The sequence below is a fragment of the Zingiber officinale genome, chromosome 1A (genome assembly GCF_018446385.1).
Source record: "Zingiber officinale cultivar Zhangliang chromosome 1A, Zo_v1.1, whole genome shotgun sequence".
Taxonomy (NCBI): domain Eukaryota; kingdom Viridiplantae; phylum Streptophyta; class Magnoliopsida; order Zingiberales; family Zingiberaceae; genus Zingiber; species Zingiber officinale.
Window position 1 is genome coordinate 191,013,039 of NC_055987.1, and position 7,936 is coordinate 191,020,974.

Below are 7,936 nucleotides of genomic sequence, written 5' to 3' on the forward strand. Positions count from 1 at the left end.
CCGACAATAGAGATCTGTTAATCGATCCAGAGGATCAGTCCTCCGGATCGCTAAGAAGTGCGCGGATTTGGTTAATCGATCAACGATAACCCAAATCGCGTCATGGCCTCGTCGTGTCCTCGGCAACCCTACCACAAAGTCCATGGTAATGTGATCCCACTTCCACTCAGGAATAGGAATCCGCTGAAGTAACCCTGCAGGTCTCTGGTGTTCAGCCTTCACCTGCTGACAGACAAGACATCTAGCTACGAAATCCGCGATGTCTTTCTTCATGCCGTTCCACCAATAGGAACGCCTCAAGTCTCGATACATACGGGTACCGCCTGGATGGATCGCAAATCGAGAACGGTGTGCCTCCTGTAATAGCTCCTGTAAGACCGGATGAGACTGAGGTACGCATAATCTGCCTCGGAAGAATATAATACCCTCCTCGTCTCGTGTAAACTCGGTCTGCTGTCCGGAAGCTATCTGACTGCTAATAAACTGCAAATGCTGATCACTGGCCTGTGCCTCTCGGATCCTCGTCCTGATCGACGACTGAGCAACCATGGTAACGAATACCCTCGCCTGGGTCCTCGCCTCAAGATCTAACTCGAAAGCTCGAATCAAGTCCGTGATCAAGTCCGGCAAGCCAAAGTCCTCTCGACTTCGCTGAAAGTATTCGCAACCACATTAGCTTTCCCGTGGTAGCTAATGGTACAATCGTAGTCCTTCAGAACTCCATCCATCTCCTCCGTCAAGATTAAGCTCCTTCCGAGTGAAAATATATTTGAGACTCTTATGATCGGTGAGAATCTCAAATGTGATACTGAAATGATGACGCCAAAGCTTGAGCAAAGATGATGGCAGCTAACTCCAAGTCATGACTCGGTAGTTCTTCTCATGCTCCTTCACCGACGAGAAGCATAAGAGACTACTCGCCGTGCTGCATCGTAGCAGCGCCCAAACCTAGAGACGCGTCTGTAAAGTACAAACCCATCCTCTCTAGAACCAAAACTCGAGCCGACACTAATCTCCGCCTCAGCTCCTGGTCGCAATCCTTGGACCATATGAACTTCACGCCTTTCCGGGTAAGAGTGTCGTGGCATAGCAATACGCGAGAAGCCCTCGACAAAACGCCGGTAATATCCGGCCAAACCCAGAAAACATCGGATCTCCTGAACCGACTTCCGCCCCAACCGGTGATGCCTCGATCTTCGAGGATCAATGAAATACCTCCGCTAGAAACCACGTGTCCCGTAAACCCAACCGAGGATAGCCGAATGCACACTTGTGAACTTCGCGACAAATGATGTCGTCAAGAATCTCTAAGATCGTGTGAAGATGTGCATGCTCCTCCTGAACGAGTAGACCAATATGTCATCAATGAAAACGATAACAAACCGATCCAGATACTCCAAAGATGCGGTTCATCAAATCCATAAACATCTGAGCATTGGTAAGCCCAAATGGCATTACCAAAACTCATAATGACCGATCCGTACGGAAAGTCTTCAATATCCGAGTCTCGACTCACCGATGATATCCGGATCGCGGATCAATCTTAGAATACACCGATGTACCGAGCTGATCAAACAAATCCTCAATCCGTGGTAATGGATATTTATTTCTGACGTATTCAGCTGCCTGTAGTCAATACACAACCTCATAGTACCATCCTTTTCTTGACAAACAATGGAGAACCCCATGGTGAAACACTAGTGCGAATAAAACCCCTGTCTAAAAGCTCCGTTGAACCTTCAGCTCGTTCAACTCTTTTGGTGCCATACGACACGGAGCTGATGCTCCAGCTTGAATCACTCAATAGCGAACTCCATCGCCTTCCGGGAGGCAAACCGTAGCTCCTCCGAAATACATCCGGGTACTCCCGGACTACAGGAACGTCGGAGAGCTGCGAACTACTACCGTCCTCGTCTTGATCAACGATAACAGAAAACCATGACATCGTGTGACAGCAGCTTCTGCGCTGAATCGCCGAAATAATCGAGATAGGTTGGTTCGGAGGCTGGAAGGTGACCACCCTCGTCGGCAATCAACGGTAGCATGATATACCGATAGCCAATCCATACCAAGAATGATATCAAACTCGACCATCTCCAATACTAGAAGATCTACCGTAAGTATCATGTTGCCAAAATCTAACGGCAACCTCTGATCTCCTGGGTGACGCCTAAAGTATCACCGGACGGTAGGGAGACAACAATCGCCGCAACCTAACAATAGGTAATCTACCAATCTCCGCATAAAAGTACGGGATATAAAAGAGTGCGAACTACCAATATCAATCAAAATATCAGCAGAAATGCATAAATGGAAATCGTATCTGAAAACGGATCCGTCGGCCACCGAGCATCCTCTCGGTAATAGCATGAACTCGCCCGGTCCTCCCGGAGGAGGAGGAGGTATGCCGCAAGCTCGCCATCGAGGCGGCCGGATAATGAGCCGTAGAAGACCGAGAGGATGGTGACGACATCGCGGCACTGGCCGATCGAGTCTGCATCGCCGAGTCGGATAATAAGATCACAGGACAAAACTGGGTGCTATGCACCGGAGTACTCTGCCCAAGCATGCCAAATGTCGCTGCTCCTGCTGACGCTGTGAGGGTGTAAATCTCCGCCTCCTCGCCGAGACACGATTGACTAGACTGCCCCTCGCCTCGACCTCCGGAGGCCGAGCCTTCACCGACAATCTCGGCTCAGGTGTGCGGTTGCAATAAAAGCAAACCGACTGCCAGTGTAGTCAAGTGATGTGGTCTCCGAACCACATCGAAACACCGAGCATCACCGAAGGTGGTTGCCGGCTCACGAGAATACCGAAACGTCCAAGAAGACCGCCTCGATTTCGAGGCCTACGAGACGCCCAGTACCGACCGACCGGCGGATCGCCTCGAGGTCGCCCTGCTCGTGACTACCGGACCGCCTCAAGTCGACCAGTATGCTTTTTTTCCGGATGTCCGCCGAGCTAACTCTATCATCAAAGCTCGATTCAATGCATCGAGTAAGATGTAACCCCTAATCCGGCAAGCCGTATATGCAGATAACCATCCAATCCTTGTATAAACTGCATCATGCGAATTCGTCCTCCGCAACTAACTCTCGACAAAACTGAGCCAACCGGAGGAATTCAGATATACTCGGTCACATCGAGCGATTATTCGCCTGACTCATAAAATCACGAGCCATCCGATAGATGGAAAGAAACGGCTCTCAAAAGCCTCTCAACCTGGTCCACGTGACATTGCGCCACCAATAATAGAACGCCGAGTAACCCTGCATTTGCTTCATCCCAGTAAATGATAGGATAACCTGCTTTCTCCCACTCTGAGCAAGCCATATAGAAGAAAGTCCGCCCATAGTCTCTATCCATGACAGAGCCATACTCGGATCGAGATCTCCGCGGAAAAGAGTGAAACGAGTCTTCATCGACTCACCGGCGGGAATCCTAGCTCGCAATGACAATATCGAGTCGGGACTACCGCAGAACTGGAACATCGAGCCGATACTCCAGTGGTACCGCGGAATAAACCGGAGGAGGAACTCTGCTGCTGTATATACCGGAGCATAAGCCGCCGGTGGTACTGGTTGGGGAACAAAAGTGGTGGCAGTGGAGGTACGGTAGGTAATGCTACGGATATGGTGCAGAACTGCCATCGTAGGCATCGGGGCACAAAGTGCCCGTGTCTACACCGTAGGTCCGGTGGTGGTGGCAATCGTCGTGAGGTCTGGAGCGGATGTCGGGTACACCAATGGTACTCCTGATGGTACGGTAAGTGGATACCGTCGGTGTGGCCAAAATAGGTATCTCTACAGGAGCTATCGGGATTTGAGAGCCCGATGCTCCCGCTGCATCTTGAGTCTGTCACTGATCGACAGGCTCACTAACAATGGGCATCTCTGGCATATCCAGAGATCCCGTGGTCCTGCACGTGGTCGTCAAGCACCACGTCTCGCAGCAATACGAGTAGATCGTCTCATATCTGTTAAATTAAATTACAGATATCAATACCAATATAACCAACACAAAATAACAACATACCTATTTGTCGTCTGGAGATGTCCAGTCCCCCAATTTGACCTCAAAATTCCGAACGTACACATCACCGGAAATCCAAATAAATCCGAAACGGAATCCGAAACATAACCCTATCGAAAATCCGATAAACTAAAATAAATGCCCATTGACTCGCAAACCGGCTAACCAAATACCCGAATACCAACAAGGTATCCGATAAATTTCGTAACACCCAAAAGGTGTATCTTAACCGCTCGATACCAAATAAATTGGTATCGATAAATTCAAAATCCAAAATACGAAACAAAAGATCGTAAAACTGCTCCGATACCACTAAATTGTCACGCCCGGAAGAGTCCCTGTCCGAGAAAATTTCGATCTCCCCGTTTGACTGACAATCAAAATTTTCTACAAGCACTAAATACTCACCACAAGAGGCTGGAATAATAACAATAATGAAAATCAATCACCACGCAGCTTTATATATATATATTAAACAGTAAACAACATAATAATACTCGACTCAAATCAACCCTACTCAACTACACTCGTAAAACTCAAATCCGATTTACTCACCTCTTCCGTCAGGCATGTAGTAGAATAAAACCAAATCCAAATCCATCGATATAATAAAATCTATATCATGTCCATAAGCAAATAAATCCAGAACATAACAAGTGCAAACAGTCTAGAACAGAAAAGGAAACCAAACGAAAAACCAATCACATCCTCGAGGTCTGCAGGGACCAGCTGAACTCTCCTGACAGCATCAACCTGAAAATATCAACAATGGAGGCGGGTGAGTCCAACACTCAGCAGTACAGTTGATATGCAAAGTAAAGAAATAACACCTAGCACTAATCATGCGTACAGTCTCCTGATAAAGATAAAGGTAACTACAAACAGGAGAGAATCTGCACTAACCAGGACCCGGTAAAAGGACAAACAATCCGAAAGGTATAGAAGACCTGTATGCATGTCAATCAAGGTATCCAAGCAATGTGCAGATATAAGTGCAACAAACATAAACACAACAATAAATGCATCATGCATATGATGCCAATGTCATGGTCACCCCGGACGCCAGAACTCACAACACAAGTGGGACCGAGTGGGTAGGGTCATGACAACGTGCACTCAGCAACACTACTCCTGATGAGTGATCGAGTGGACGGATCTGTCGGAGTACATATTCCTACCCCAAATCATAAATGGGGGAGCGCAATGCTCTCAACTCCCGGTACGCTGTGACGGGGAGGGATCTCTAACGTGCTACACGCTGCGTCACACTACCCCTGAGCGGATCAACGGAGCACCGGAAGAGTCAAACTGACGTGCTACCACGCTATATCTCGCTACCCATGAGCGTCACAACGGAGCACCGAACAGTGATGAAACTGGCAATGTGCTCGACAATAATGGAGCAATCTATCGCACAGCATGCGATCATGCAAATGGTGCATGTCACTAAGCATGGTAATATACTAATCCAACCTCTGGACATATCATAATGTGCACCAAAGCGAATGAATCATATCAAGATATACTGATCAATAAGGTATCAAACCTAGGTCCTGAACATGTGAAACGTGGTTATATCACTACCCATGAGCATGATAGATCAGGTATATATCCATACAAGATGTAATCAAACAATCAATCAACAGGTAGCATGTATTGGGCAGTGATTAACCGAAACAAGTAAGAAACACAATTAATGCATCTTGTTAATTTAATTACTAAGCATATCAAAGACAATAAGTCAAAAGTACCCAGTCAATCGCTGGGGTCTGCAAGTGGAAAATGACATTTAGAAAAATTAAGTACCTTTTTGCCAATCATTCGCCCACCAGCACTATGAGCAAAGTATATATTGTAAAAGTGGCAGATGAAAGCTTGAGGATCCTTTTGAGATAGCTCCTCGAGATACTGGGAATAAGAAACACCAGGAGAAGAAGGCTCGGGAATGATATGCCCTTGGTCCTTGAACCATTTTAGATCTTTAGCTAATTTTCAGACCTTTCCAAGCCAGTACTCCTGAACTCAGCATCTACAATACAATGGTTATGTATATACTGAACTATGTTCCAAATACATAATACTAGTAAATTGCCACAATTTGCCTGTTCCTATAAATAAAATCAAATTTTCTTTAAAATATCATAGATAGTAGTTTATCTTATTATTTCATCATTAGATCCAAAAAGCAGCTACCATGCAAGCACAAGTGTGTTACTGATAGAAACTAACAAAAGCAGACTATCAGTTAGAAAGCAACAAATGCCCTGTTTTATTCCAATTTCCTATCCTTATTTTGCAACTACTTTAGCATCCATCAACTACTAAATTTTAACATAATATAATTTGCAGGCGACGCAACCAAGGTCACCCACTGCCTTCATTTGGTTTGGATTGGGATGGATTTTTTTGATAGTCCATACGGCTGAATTAATAAAAGAAAATTCAACTGATACATACAAACTTTATCCTATGTAGAAGTGTAGCTGAACCTTTCTTGTTGAGCCAAAGGATTTATAAAAATGATGACTTGTATACTTGAAGCAAAATCTACGCAGCAGTAAATATAACAGCTTTGAACGGTCAACGAAAACTTTAGCTGATGATGTTCAATTATTATATCTCAAAAGCTAAATTTGTCTGATTTCCCAATTGAATAAATCGCTTATCAGAGTTTGTGCTTTCTGTCCTCGATTAAATGTAAAAAGCTTAACAAGTAGAGACAACTAAGGACTTCATCAAAGATGGAAACCAAAACTTACACCAGGGATAGGCGGCCTTCTGGATGATCATTTCGAGGGTATCATAAACGATCTTGCTGTCGACTAGAAAATAGAGGTAGCCCTCGATGGACGGTTCCCACTTAGCGACGGGCGGCGATTTAGACTCCTTCTCACCTTCCTTCGCCTGATCCTTGGTGTGCAGCTTCATAATTGAGAAAGGTAATAGAACTGCGAGTATCTGCCAGGAAGAAGAAGAAGAAGATAGTGTTACGCAATGAACAAAGCCGACAGACACTTTTAACCAGTTGAAAGAAACTAGACGCGTCGCACAGGAACAACCCAAAACGGCACTGTGTTCTTCTTCAATGGGTACATAAAATCTGTCATCATGTCTTGTGCCACAAACCGATGGAAAGGTTCGATGAGATTTAGACATCCATCTACTATCGCGAGGAGGATGAGGATGACCCAGTCATGCATGTGGAACCTTGCAAGTTTAGCCCCATGGGATCTCAATGATTGACCTCCTAACTGAATATCTGGCATTGTAACCTGATTGTGGTGGAGAAAAAGAACTTTTCAATATCGACAAACTGTAAAGAAACATGCATAAACAAGATTCTGAAATGAGAAAACATACAATCGATTCTGTAAAATAAACCTTTCTCTTGTGAAAGAAAGGATTCCCCGGATCAAATTTGAAAGAATAAAACCTTTATTGGTAAGATGAGAAATTACTGAAGAACTCGACAGCTGAAGTAGGATCAAGAAATTAAAATTACAAGAAAACAAACACGAAAGAGGAACAAAACAAAGAGAAGCCTAAGAAGGTATATGATTGTTTTCCTTTGAAACTAAACGAGACGACACAACACTTGAACTACAATTCTAAGAAGGATCAAAAAAACATCAGAGGGGATTCTAAGAAAGCCAATAGAACTAAAAATTTAACAAAAAGAAAGTTTCTCACTGCTCTTCTCGGGTGTCAAAGAGAACTTGTTCGCCTCTGCAACCAACTTAATTATCACAGAACCAAGAGAGTCTCAAGAAGGAGGAGAAGTTTCCGAGTTGGTGAGCAGACACGGAGATTATTTTTGTTGCTCGCAGTTCTGTTTGTATCAGCTTGTTCCTTGCTTGAGCAACAAAAACAACACTTTTGTCTATGTCGTTGTTGCAAATAAAGG

At 44.8% G+C, this 7,936-nt stretch overlaps 1 pseudogene; it reads right to left on the reverse strand.

The window, feature by feature from the left end:
* Positions 1-5,787: 5,787 nt before the first annotated feature.
* Positions 5,788-7,298, reverse strand: LOC122008752 (annotated as a pseudogene).
* Between the last annotated feature and the right edge of the window lie 638 nt (positions 7,299-7,936).